This window comes from Marmota monax, unplaced genomic scaffold (assembly GCF_021218885.2).
Source record: "Marmota monax isolate L192 unplaced genomic scaffold, Marmota_monax_Labrador192_F-V1.1 WCK01_AAM20220418_F8-fsc00961, whole genome shotgun sequence".
NCBI classification, from domain to species: Eukaryota; Metazoa; Chordata; class Mammalia; order Rodentia; family Sciuridae; genus Marmota; species Marmota monax.
This window is the reverse complement of record NW_026693090.1, coordinates 32,629-45,256: the sequence shown is the minus strand read 5'-3', so window position 1 is coordinate 45,256 and position 12,628 is coordinate 32,629. Positions and strand designations below refer to the sequence as shown.

The 12,628-nt window shown below is 34.7% G+C and overlaps 1 non-coding gene across 1 annotated transcript; it reads right to left on the bottom strand.

Moving 5' to 3' along the window:
• Window positions 1-10,938: 10,938 nt before the first annotated feature.
• LOC124099601 (U2 spliceosomal RNA) lies at window positions 10,939-11,129 on the bottom strand. The gene has a single exon (XR_006854007.1). It is a non-coding gene; the product is annotated as a U2 spliceosomal RNA (small nuclear RNA).
• Between the last annotated feature and the right edge of the window lie 1,499 nt (window positions 11,130-12,628).

Sequence of the window (12,628 nt, the reverse complement as noted above, 5' to 3'; positions counted from 1 at the left end):
TTTAACAAACATTTGTTTCAGAGGTAAAGGTAAATATACAATGTTAAGGTACTAATGTTTAGGAAGTAAATTAAAATAAGAAAATATTTCAGTAACAAAATCTAAATTATAATATGAATTATAACTTGAACAAATGTATTACTATGTAAAACTAAAAAAAGTGAAAATTTAAATGTATTGTGATTCCAATAATTTCTATAGAACATTCATGAACTAATTCTCTGAGAATAAACTAATTTCAGTTTGTTGTTTAGTTTGTGATTAAAAATGCAGTTTTTTTCCTGCATGATTTTCTGCATTTCTTTTCCTTCTATAACAAGGAGTGTTTCTCTTAGTATTTAGTTAGACATGTCAACTCCTCATTCCACCAAGTTGAGAATTTTTTCTTTCAGTTTCTAGAGTAGTTGTACATGTAATTTTTTTCTCCATTCCTACTTCTTTTATTTTATTGATTCTTTGTAGCTATATATGATGGTAGAATTCATTTAGATATAATTATACAAACATTCAATATATCTTATTCTCATTAGTACCCAACTCTTAGAGATGTACACTATGGTGGGATTCATGATGGTATATTTACATAAGTACATAGGAAGATTATTTCAGATTCATTTCACTGTCTTTCATTGTCCTATTTCCTCTTCCTTCCCTTCATTTCCCTTTGTCTAATCTGTTCTTTATGTAATTTATTTAGTACATTTGAAATAATGGCTCTACCATACCACCTCATATTGTGATACCTAAATTAATCTGCTCAGACTGCCATCAAAAATACTATATACAGGAGGTATATAAAATAAAATTTCTGAAGGCTGAAATTCTCAGAATTGGGGTATCAACACAGCCATGTTCTGGTGAGAACTCTCTTGCTGTCTTTCTCCAGGACAACTTTTTTTTTCAGTGACCTTACATGACAGAGACAAGAGTATGCAAAGTCTCTACTATCAGTCTCTTAGAGTGAATTGAACCCATCGTCAAAGCCCTACTCTCATGGCCACATCCAATCCTAATCGTCCACTAAAAGTCCCTTCACTAATCAAATATGAATTTTGTAGGGTTCTTAGACTTCTGGCAATGTTGCTCTTTTAAATTACATGAAATTTTGCTTCATTCTAATCAAATAATTAGTGTTTGTTTTCAACACTCCTATTTTGTTTTTAATATATTTCGACTGGTGTTACAAGGATCTACCTAAGTCTATTTTTTTCTTTGTCTTACCATACATGAAGCTTTTGGCAATGGCTTAGTATCTATGTTACCATTTATTATTCATTTACCATCATGTTGGCCTTACTTGTAGGTCCCAATGATTATTAGTCAACACTATCACTAACATCTATTCAAGACCTTCAGTATCATTTGCCTTATCTCAGCTGGAATTAATGCATTCATATTTTGACACCATCTGCTGATAGTGACATTGGGTTAGTTTAATTAACATATACATATAATGTTATGCCCACTTGTGTATAAAAGTGTCAAAGCTGGATAGGTCTAGTTTGTTTACATTAATTTGGTAACAAAGATCATAAAAAAAAGATCAAGCCTGAGATAGCCTTTAAAGTGTAGGTATAAATTTGATATGGGGAATAAAAGAGTGTGTTCTGTGATAGTTGAATAAAGTTTCCCAGTACACATTTAACCTTTATAGTGATTTGTAGAAACATTTGCAAAATATAAACTTATCAGTAAGTAGTACTTAATTTAAATAGAAGAGTAAATAAAATTAATTTACTAGGCATTTGTCTTTGAAATGCCTTTTGTTATTATTTGATTTAGTTTGAATTTTAATCAGTATAATGATTAACACATTCATTATATAGATTAATGAATTTCACTGTGGCATTTTCATATATGTATATATTGCACATTGATCATGTTCTCTCTCTTCTTCTCCTTTTTCTAACTTTTCTTCCCATAACCTCCTCTACCCTGCCCTGACCCCATTTCAAAACCCTTTCTTCTAATTGTGTTTGATTTTTTTAATTTGCCACATATGAGAAAGAACATGAAATATTTGTATTTCTGTGTTTTCCTCTTTTTGCCGAATATATTACAATTCCACACTTTTCTTCATGGCCACATGATTCATATATATATGTATCATATTATCTTTATGCATTCATCTGTGATTAGACACCTAGCTGAACACATATCTTGGCTTTTGTGAATAGTCTTTCAATGCCTGGGTATGCAGGTATTTCATTTCTAAACTTACTTTATTTTCCTTTGGATATATTCTGAAGAGAAGGATAGGTGGGTCATATGGAAGTTTTAGCTTTAGTTTCTTGAGGAAGCTCCATACTGATTGCACTAATTTACATTTCTGGTAACAGTACATAAGAATATATTTTTCTCTACAACTTGACCAATTTTTTCATGTTTAAAAATAATAACCATCATAATGGGGGTGAGATGGAATCTCACTTTAGTTTTGATTTGCATTTCCTTGATAGCTAAAGATACTGAGAATTTCTTCCATATATTTATTGGCTACTTGTGCATCTTCTTTTTTGAAGTGTGCATTCATATCATTTGCCCATTTATAGGTTGGATTATTAGGTTTTGTTGTTAAAGTGTAGATATGTATGCTGAATATTAATCCTCACACATGATGAACTTGTTAAAAAATACACATTTTCATAATATTCTGATTTGGTGTGCAAAATATTGAAAAAAGAAAAAAAGTTATTTTAGTTTTTTTAGAGTAGGAGAATGGTGTGGTTGCAGAATATATAGTCCACAAAAGCCACAATCCTGGGGCTGGAGCTGTGGCTCAGCACTCTCTTGGCACACATGAAACACGGGGTTTGATCTTCAGCACCACATAAAGATAAAATACAGTTATTGTGTCCACCTACATCTGAGATCTATATATATATCTATATATCTATATCTATATCTATATCTATCTATCTATCTATCTATCTATATATATATAGATAGATATAGATATAGATATAGATATAGATATCTATATATATATATAACATATATATAGATATTATATATAACATATAATATATATAGATAGATACATATAGATATATATATATCTATATATGTAACAATTCATTATATATATATAATGAATTTCATATATATTTATCTCCACAGTCCTCCCAGTGCTTAGCAGAGAAGATGCCACACATAGGTAAGGATAAAAATTGGCTTTTTAAATTAAGCCTGCATAGATTATTTTTTAAAAAGTTTAATAAGGAACTGGTGCAAAATATGAATTAGAATGAGGAAATTCTGGGGTCACAGAGTATGGCTATGGTAAATTAAAATTGCATAAGTATATTATAGCTTAACTGTACAATCCTAGCATAAGCAGGTTTTCATAGTGTGGAAAAATACTTAAAGCACTAAAAACTTAAAGAACCAATGTCACTTCATTCTGAATGATTTCTGGCAATCATTCAGTTTTATAATGTGCATTGTTGTGAAATTTTCTTTTAAGATATCAACTGTATATGGAGATTTCTTGGAAAGCTGGGAATGGAGCCACCATTTGACCCAGCTATTCCCCTTCTCGGTCTATTCCCTAAAGACCTAAAAAGAGCATGCTACAGGGACACTGCTACATCGATGTTCATAGCAGCACAATTCACAATAGCAAGACTGTGGAACCAACCTAGATGCCCTTCAATAGATGAATGGATAAAAAAAATGTGGCATTTATACACAATGGAGTATTACTCTGCATTAAAAAATGACAAAATCATAAAATTTACAGGGAAATGGATGGCATTAGAGCAGATTATGCTAAGTGAAGCTAGCCAATCCCTAAAAAACAAATGCCAAATGTCTTCTTTGATATAAAGAGAGTAACTAAGAACAGAGTAGGGTCGAAGAGCATGAGAAGAGGATTAACATTAAACTGGGATGAGGGGTGGGAGGGAAAGGGAGAGAGAAGGGAAATTGCATGGAAATGGAAGGAGACCCTCAGGGTTATACAAAAGTACATGCAAGAGGAAGTGAGGGGAAAGGGAAAAATAATACAAGGGGGACAAATGAATGTCAGTAGAGGGGGCAGAGAGAGAAGAGGGGAGGGGAGGGGAGGGGAGGGGGGATAGTAGAGGATAGGAAAGGCAGCAGAACACAACAGACACTAGTATGGCAATATGTAAATCAATGGATGTGTAACTTATGTGATTCTGCAATCTGTATATGGGGTAAAAATGGGAGCTCATAACTCACTTGAATCAAAGTGTGAAATATGATATATCAAGAACTATGTAATGTTTTGAACAGCCAACAATAAAAAATTTTAAAAAAATGCAAATAAGAAACATGTTTTTATATCATAAGAATTTTGATTTTTATTATGTATTTTGTTAAACTATATAAAATTGAATAAAGAATAAAGAAAGGTAAAAAAAAGATATCAACTGTATATTTGGAATATTTTCCTCAAGACACAGTATAAATAAAGGGGAGAGAGCATTTGAGTATTCAGCATTCTATTTGCAGACAATCAAGATTTTATTCTTTAAATTACCTGTTGAGATGTTGGGGGAGATACATGGCTCACTGTCACTTAAAAATCAACTTTTTTTTTTATTTTTGCTATTTGGTCTGTGTGAAAGAGCTTTCATTTATTTCTATCTCTACAAGATGAAATGCTATCCTTCAGGGAAGAATTGAAATTTTGCACCATTAATTTAATTGTCTGTGTTCTTACAGAGCTAAAACTGCTATCTACACTAATGCATACAGTGCTTAGTGCTGCTGAAGATAAAAATATTCATAGCACTTGTTAATGAATGGTAAGGCAGACTTTATTTAACAAAGACTATCACAATAGGTTTGCAGGAGGCTATAAAAAGTTTTTTTGTAGCAACAAAAAGAGATCTGACTCAATTCTGAACACAAAAGGAAAAGTGGTAATTTAAAGCTAAGGTACCCGGTTAGAGGCAGTGGATTGAAAATATCAAGAAAAAAAATGTTTAGATTTGAATTCTGGTTTGATTCCAGAATGTCCCCCAAAAGCACATGAGTTGAAGAGTTGATCCCCAATATAGCAGTGTTCAGATGTGGAACTTTAGATAAGTGATTGCATCATGAGGGCTCTAACAGCAATGGTGGATTTATCTAATTGATGGATTCACAATTTGAATGGACTACTGGGAAGAAGAAGAAGAAGAAACTCTTGGAGTTTGAGCATGGTTTGCAGAAGTAGGACTCTGGAGACATTCGCTTTGAGACTATATCTTGTTCCTGGCTTCTCTCTCTCTCTCTCTCTCTCTCTCTCTCTCTCTCTCTCTCTCTCTCTTTCTCCCTCCCTCCCTCCCTCCCTCCCTCCTTCTTTCCCTCCCTCCCTCCCTCCCCTAAATGATATGAGCTTAGCTGATTACTTCTACCATGTCCTTCCACCATGATGTTCTACTTCACCTCTTGTGCAAAGCAATGAGGCTGGCTGACAATGGAATAATACCTATGAAATTGTGAGCCCAAATAAACTTTTCCTTTTTAAAGTTCTTATCGCCAGTATTTTTGTGATAGCAATGAAAAGCTGGTTAACACAGGGAGTTTCTGGCTATACAAATTTAATAAGATCCTTGGTAAAATAAGCCCAGCCTAATTGCTGGGAGCCATTAGCCAAGTAGGTATGACAATTTCCTTGCCAGCGTACCCCATGTTGCTGACATGTTGCAGTGACATTGAATGTAAGTGACCTTGCTCAAGGACCAAGGCAGATTAGGGTGTTCCCGGTTTTAAGATAATCTTGTTTAGGGCGTTCCCAGTTTAGGTTCCAGGTTTAAGGTTTAAGATTATTCCTGCTGGGAATAGGGCGTATCCTGCTGCCTGAGTTCCCCTTGAGTTCTCACGGGATTCAGACAGTATATTTTTTGGAGAGAGAAGCCCAGTGGAGGTGGATTTGGGCAGAGAACGTGGATTTGGGCAGAGAACGTGGATTTCCCCAGAACGTGTTTGTAGACGGCTGGTGTGAGTTCGGGAATAAAGAGTTGCTGTTTGAATCTACAAGCTGTGTGGTGGCTCGTGATTGTGTGCCCAGCCAGACTGCGGCATTTGTGCCCAGCCAGACTGCGGCATTTGGCGTCCCGTGCGGGGAACTTCTGAATCTTAGAGGTAAGTGAAATTTCTCACCCTTGAGGAAGAGAGAAAGAATGGGTGAACATTTCAAAAAACAATGTGTTATTGTTTTGATTTATTTTGTTTTTATTTCAAGTTGCCTGTTCCTAGAACTTTCTCAGGCAAACTGGGGAAAATGGTTGACTCAAGGTTTGAAGTTATTCGCCTCCGAGCAAGAGAAATTGTTAGAGGAAGGAAGCACCCCAGTGAGACCAAGAACAATTAGGGCATATGTTGATACAATACAAAAATGTAGCCCATGGCTTTTTAAAGACGAGTTATTAAGTATATCAATGGGACCATCATGGTATCCTGTAGAAGGATTTTTCCTCAACAAGAAAGAGATGGCTAGTTCTGTTTACTACATTTGTCTAAGATCTTGGTTTTTACAGACATCTGATTAATTTACAAAGCTAAAGTGTTAAAATATCAACCACTAAATATGAAATCAAGTACTCTTTACTTATTAAGTTCCATAAGGTAATATATTTAAACATTATGTGTGTTTTCCTAAATTGGTAAATGGAAAAAGGTTTAATATTGCTTTGGTCTGTGTCTTTGTTAAAACAAGGTTACTAAGTGTTAAGATTCTATCATGTGTAATTTATATACAAAGAGTAGAAAAATTTTCAGTTGGGTTTCAATTATAGTATTATAGGATCATAAAAAACATGGAAGTTTTTCATCTTATTAAAGTGGAGTAATTTGTCTAAATCAGAAATTTTATAAGAGTTGTTTCAGAATGTAAATTTATAAAAAGGGTTAACAGTTAAAAAAGAGATATAAAAAGATTCAAGATGTGGAAATATATTTTAATATAAAAGGTTAAAGGAAAAAGAAATGTTTCTAGATGAGATAATCTCTGTGTGGTAAAGTAAAAAGTTGTAAATGCCATTTAAAAAGATTTTGAGGAAACTAGACTTACTTTAAAAGCTTGAGAAAGGAAGAAAGAAGAAAAAGGTATTTGTACATGGCAGATTGAGACAAAGCTTCTCAATGGAGTTTAAAAAAAAAAGCCTTTGGTTGAAGGGCAGCCATGTAAACTAACATTAAAGCAATTTAAACAAAATCTAAGCCTCGTTTAAAAGAGTGAAGTTGTAGGTGGTGAAAAAGTACATTTAAAAGTACAGTATAGATGATAATTAAAAGGTTAAATTGAAGGTGGTCGAGATACCTTCATGGCGGAAAAAAGATTGCTTTATTGTATCATTCGAAGCCTAATTAATCTTAAAGGCATTACTTTAAAAAATGGGAAGATAATAGGATAAAAGATATTTAGATAAAGAAGATTAAAAATTTGAAGTGAAAAACTTTAAAGACAGAAGTATAGAAAGTTAAAAAGAAAAAAGATAAAAAAGATATAGGAAGATAGAAAAGATGTAGGAAGACAATAATAAACCCACAAAATAGAAAAAAAAAAAAAACTAGGAGGAAAATAAGCAACTAAGGGTAAAAATACAAACCTTAGGAAAAAAAAAAAAAACTAGAAGATAGAAATAAGATAGAAAATGGTTGAAAATGTCAAGTAAGGTATTACACAGATAGAAAATGCAAAAAGCTAAGACAACTATTAGATACAGACATATACTTATTAAAGCAAAAAGAGGGAATTGGAAGGGGGTATATATCCCCCAAAGATAAACTTAAAATAACGCTTTTTACTCTAAACTTTTTAAATTTGGATTCATCAGGACTTAGTGCTGCGGAAAGGCATATGTATCCAAAAAATGTACATAAGCCTAAAGTACTTTGGAAAGATATTCTAACAGGACAATGGAAAGGTCCTGACCCAGTGATTGTCTGGAGTCGGGGGTCTGTTTGTGTTTTTCCACAGGGAGAACAGCAGCCCATTTGGATTCCAGAGAGATTAACTAAAACAGTTTCTACAGATCGAAAAGAAGATGATTTGACTCAAATCCATAACAGTTGATATCCAGAACTCCAGCTTGGCCATTCTTACATCTGCGACAGTGATTAACCAGGATGCTTTTTTCAATAGCTATTTTATTATTGCATTTTTCCACATCATAAGGTTCTATTTTTATTTTTTGAGCTCATACAAACCTAGGTTAATGTTTTTCTGATCAGTTTTATTTTTTGACTGTGGAGTTTTTAAACATTGCAATGGAGATTTCACCCAGGTAAAGCTACAAGGCCTTTACTATTTTCTTATGTGTTGTACGTTTGTGTACACTCTTGTGTTTTGTGTTGTATGTCTGTATGTGCGTATGTCCATATTTCTTATATGAGGAGCGCTCATGAAAAAATGGATCCGAATTATTATTATTTTTTTATTCACGTGATTTAAATGGTTTAATTTAAATTATGTAAACAGCTGTTAAGGATTGTTTTTAAAGGTGGTTAACAGATCTGTTTGTTTACTAGTTTAAATTAGGTAAAAGGCTGTTAAGCATTGTTTTTAAAGTAGGTTAACAGATCTGTTTGTTTACTTTCACCTTTCCTTTTCATTATATTTAATAATTCTTTTCAGGATAATGTCTCTTTAGCATCATTGCCAGAATTCCTATCTCCATCCCAGTGCCAGTGAAGAACTCAACAAGTAATGCTCAATCAAAGAGTCAACTTACTTTGGGAGGAAACGGATTTTGGGAGGAAATGGACATATTGATAGATTCCTCTGCTTTGAACTGCTTGCAGAACTTGCCTGGACTATGTAACTATCGTTTGGTGCAGCGAATTGTGGTAATGGTGGCATATCTTTGCTGATGGTGTCACCAGTGATGCAATTTTTCCCAAGGAGCCGTCAATTGGCTTGGTGTCGTGGCATTTCTGTATCCTCCTCCCTTCTGCTAGTGATGGTCTAAAATTTGGGGGCCAATGGCTTATGCTGGACCGGTAGTCAGTGACGGGTATGATCCAATTGCAGTGGTATCAACCTAAGACAGGAGGCTGACGCCTAAAGGTCAGTTTTCCGATGACGGGTAAGAACCATATGTTGAATTGGACAACCTACCAGGCACGGTCCATAAGCCACATTAACCTCACTCCCCCACTGGCACCAAGGCCAAATTTGGGGGCCAACAGAGGTGAGGCAAAGAACCTCACCCCCCCACTGGTGCATAGACCTATCCACAAGTATGGCTGTATGCTGGACCGGTAGTCAGTGACGGGTATGATTCAATTGCAGTGGTATCAACCTAAGACAGGAGGCTGACGCCTAAAGGTCAGTTTTCCGATGACGGGTAAGAACCATATGTTGAATTGGACAACCTACCAGGCACGGTCCTTAAGCCACATTGCTTGTTGTTTAATTAATCAGAAGGGGGGAGATGCTGGGAGCCATTAGCCAAGTAGGTATGACAATTTCCTTGCCAGCGTACCCCATGTTGCTGACATGTTGCAGTGACATTGAATGTAAGTGACCTTGCTCAAGGACCAAGGCAGATTAGGGTGTTCCCGGTTTTAAGATAATCTTGTTTAGGGCGTTCCCAGTTTAGGTTCCAGGTTTAAGGTTTAAGATTATTCCTGCTGGGAATAGGGCGTATCCTGCTGCCTGAGTTCCCCTTGAGTTCTCACGGGATTCAGACAGTATATTTTTTGGAGAGAGAAGCCCAGTGGAGGTGGATTTGGGCAGAGAACGTGGATTTCCCCAGAACGTGTTTGTAGACGGCTGGTGTGAGTTCGGGAATAAAGAGTTGCTGTTTGAATCTACAAGCTGTGTGGTGGCTCGTGATTGTGTGCCCAGCCAGACTGCGGCATTTGTGCCCAGCCAGACTGCGGCACCTAATCACATTACCTTGAGAATAGTAAGGAATCTGACCAAATATGGAACATGCTCAGAAATAAACGATTCAAGATAAACTGAACTGGCACAACTCTTACTAAAATTAAACATTGTAAAGATGAATGCAGAAGCCCAAAAGTGAGAACCTACTTGAGAGTATTAAAAAACCTGCAAGGAATTTGGCAAAAAAAAAATCATTCTTTGTCAGTACTTCTTTCTTTTAAAGTATCACATCACGATTTATAAAATGATTTTGCATATTGCTGTCATTTATACTGAAGTCATAATTGTCTTTTGCATTTTATTTGCCATGAACTTTATATTCAATACTTCTAATCAGTGAGGCTCAATTAATAGTTTCAAAACATAAATAAATTAAGAAGGAAAAATGTCATTCTAGTAGTTCCTTAATTCTCTTAGTTAAAATAAGTGACACTTTAGCACTATAGAATAAATTAATTTTGATATGAATTTTACTTTTGCATTTCATTTTGACCATTTTCTATTTTTCTTTTTAATAATTTTATGGTTACTAAAATATATTAATAAATATTGTTACTCCATGAAAAATGTATCCTAAGACTTATTTACAAAAGAATCCAAGATTAAGTTATTTGAGCAACCCTTGTGTGATGTTCGAAAATCCTGTGACAATTTTGAAAAGAATATATGCTAAAGCTCTTTCCTAATCATATGCAAAGAAGATAACTTTTTTTCCCAAAAAAGTAGGTTAGAAATTTTAAATATTACACTTTCATAATGTTTCTACATAATTATTTGCAGAAAAAATTTCACAAAACAGTTCTTCCTAAGATGTTTGAAGGAATGCTTATATAATTAAAATGTTGAAAATATAGCCAGAGGGATCTCAAGCTAAAATTTCCTTCACACAAGTAGAAAAGATTGAAATGGAAACTAGAACAGGAATTACCTTTCATCTTTTCATCATGTAGATGCAACTTTATTTTATATACTCATTTTTATATGGTGCTGAGAATCAAACCCAATGCCTCACATGTGCTAGACAAGCACTCTACTACTGAGCCCCAGCCCTAGCCCATGAACCTGCTTTCAACAACCGGAAAACAGGATGGGGGTACACCATTCCTGGAAGTACTGCAATACCAGGTCGATGAGTGGAGTGAATCTAGCAAGCTCCTATTCCATCCCCCTGATCCAAAAATCCACTAAATATATTGTTCTCACATGGAGGACGTATCAGATATTAAACTGATAAGAACAGATACTACCCTTGATCTTAGTGGAAAGACCAAGAAGCAATCACCATGCACTTTTACAAATTAGCACCCAAATGATGTTTTATCAGTTTCTCTTACAGGCAATTCCTAGCCTGAACAGTTCTTTGTTCAAATCTTCAGCTACAGAAAAACTAGCCTAACCTCAGTATATTGGCAATAAACTGTTTAAAAACATACAGGGCACATGGAATGCATATATAGATATTTATAGTTATAAAACTCATAATGTCATTTAATTCTTACAGGAAAAGCATGCAATGGGTTCTATTATATAAGACACTTTTACTGAGGAAGTGGGAGCTCAGAGAATAATTTGTTAAAAAACATGAAGCTGGCAGAGCAGACCAAAGGTCTAAACCAAGTTCTTTAACTCCAAAAATGTCCTCCACTGTGTTTCTTCTTTGCTGTTAACATGCTACTGCACTCCAGGCTTCTTTTCCTGGATTATTTTTTATATTATTAATCATAATGAATGTGCATTTTCCAAAACAGAATTTTCAAAACTTTCTGTAAGAAGTTATATTTAATGTGTAGTAGAATGCCCCAGCCTCTGATAGGTAGTTTTACTCAATCCCCTTGGACACTCTGTTTTTTTTTCCACCTAGTATGATTACTGTCTAAATTTTACCATCCACAAATATTTTGTAATCTCCTAGAAGATATCACATGATTGTATAATCCCCCATGCATGCGCACGCGCGCGCACACACACACACACACACACACACAGCTGAACACTTAGATTCTTATTAAACTAACAGCCTCTAATCAGTGCTTTTACTGTTGGATACTCTTTACACAAGTTATCTATAATCTTCACACTCCTGCAGAGTGAATATTATGATGAAGACATTGAGACTCAGAGAGGTTAACACAAAAGATTAGATCAGATAGTGCATAGTATCTTTGCAGGAATGAAGAAAGGGCTTCCGTACTTTCAAAAGAAGCAACCTGAGTGTCTCTTAACAAGATCACTGGCTGTTTCCTCACTCACTAAGATAATTGGGCAGTGCACAAGCTGCAAAACGATACACAGATCCTCTGTTACGAGGACACAGCTAATAAATAGTAAATGAGGTTTAACGTCAAATTGTCTGATGCTAAGACACATATATATCCAATATGCTATAAAATTTCTGAATCCCTGGTACCCTACCTCCCCAATTTTCTAAGAAACTTGATAAATTAGTTTTGAGACACTACTGGGGCTACTATTCAACTTTTCTTCTACAAATCTCTAACACGTCCCATCCCCTTCCTGGGAATCAGTGACAGCACCTATGGCTGTATCTTTTCTATTTTTGCCCCTGAGTAATATAATGCTTCATGCTTTGTTATTTACACTTCGAGGGAAAAAAATTCTGATTTCAGAGATCCCTATCTTAAATAATAATCAAGCCCATTATTCCCTGATTGAAGATCTGGGGTTGACTTATTTATTTATTTATTTATTTTTTTTGGAGGAATGCTTAAACTCCTGGGAAATTTGAATTCTTAGTATTTTTCAATTTAAAGAACTCTT